The sequence below is a fragment of the Seriola lalandi genome, unplaced genomic scaffold, assembly GCF_002814215.2.
Source record: "Seriola lalandi dorsalis isolate HSWRI2012SDOR001 ecotype SW California unplaced genomic scaffold, Sedor1 jcf7180002054875, whole genome shotgun sequence".
Taxonomy (NCBI): Eukaryota; Metazoa; Chordata; class Actinopteri; order Carangiformes; family Carangidae; genus Seriola; species Seriola lalandi.
In genome coordinates, this window is record NW_019525428.1 from 103,174 (window position 1) to 104,407 (window position 1,234).

The following is a 1,234-nucleotide window of genomic DNA, read 5'->3' on the forward strand; positions in this document are numbered from 1 at the left end:
GATTTCAACAGAAAATAAAGTTTGCACAATGAATGGCTTTCTTCTGATCTGGAAAGCAGGGTCGGGAAACAGCAGCAGCAGAAATGATGCAGAGTGGATATTCACGTCTGGAGAATGAGCTACAGTAATAATCAAAGTGAAATTACGGTTCATTTCAAAAGTACAGTGCAATGAAGCTAAAAACACCATCAAACATGGACGGTTTGAGGAACTAGCAAGAAAAGAGAGATTTTATCAAATGTGGACGGGACAGTGAACGCAGCTTATTTGTTTTCCTCTTCGTCTCACTCAGCAGTTTGACCCATCTAACAATCACATGTACGTCTGTTCAGTCTGACGCATTTCAAAGCACAATTAAAGGAGATCGTTCGACCGCTGCTTCTGATGCAGTCTTAAAACTTTAATTTATTTAACTTCGTAATATTATTAATATTATACATTTTAGAGGGGGTGCACCGTTCCTGGAGATACTGCAATACCAGGTCGATGCGTGGAGTGGACGGAGCAAGCCCCTATTCCATCTCCCTGTTCCAAAAATCAATTTAATATATGGTCCCCGGGTAGGGGACGTATCAGATATTAAACTGATAAGAACAGATACTACACTTGATCTTAGCCAAAAGGCCGAGAAGCGATAACACCAATACGTTGGAGGCAACGACCTGATTCTCCGCAACGTCAGTCTCACTCATGGGTTAAATCCTGAGTTACAAATTTTGGGTCACAATATGAAACGGGAACAAAGTACATTGAAGCCCATTTACCACTGGTGCTGTTTTGTTGCGGTATTTATAATAAACTAGCTTTTTAAATGCACCTTCGTTCGTCTTCCTGGACACGTGGTGCGCCTTCGTCCAATAGGAAGTAGGAATGACGTATGGAACAAAACTCATTTTACAGCCACGTTAGAAAAGATGTTATGCATATATCTGCATATATGTGTAGGAACGTGTTTTCAATTCAACTTAATAATGTGTAACTGACTTTGGTGTGTAGGGAAAACAGTGTTTTTAGAATTTGATGCTTACAACAACAAACAGCGCTCTTCCAGCGGTCTCTAGTGGAGAGGGGGGGTAACTACACAACACGGCCTTTCTCCTCAAAACCCAGCAACTCATTCATCATGTGGTATGATTTACACTCAATTGACGGTTTATTGGGAACATCGACTTGAAACTAATGCAATCTAATACAACCGTCCTGCAACAACTCCCACTTTAATGAAAACTATAAT

General features: G+C 40.6%; 1 protein-coding gene and 1 non-coding gene across 2 annotated transcripts in view; both read right to left on the bottom strand.

Annotated features, from left to right (window-relative positions):
* The window catches only part of LOC111671333 (alpha-2-macroglobulin-like), a 33,063-nt gene that overhangs the window by 25,014 nt on the left and 6,815 nt on the right, over positions 1 to 1,234 (bottom strand). The gene's annotated exons all lie outside the window — the stretch shown is intronic.
* On the bottom strand, positions 446 to 636 carry LOC111671374 (U2 spliceosomal RNA). Its single transcript, XR_002761931.1, has one exon. It is a non-coding gene; the product is annotated as a U2 spliceosomal RNA (small nuclear RNA).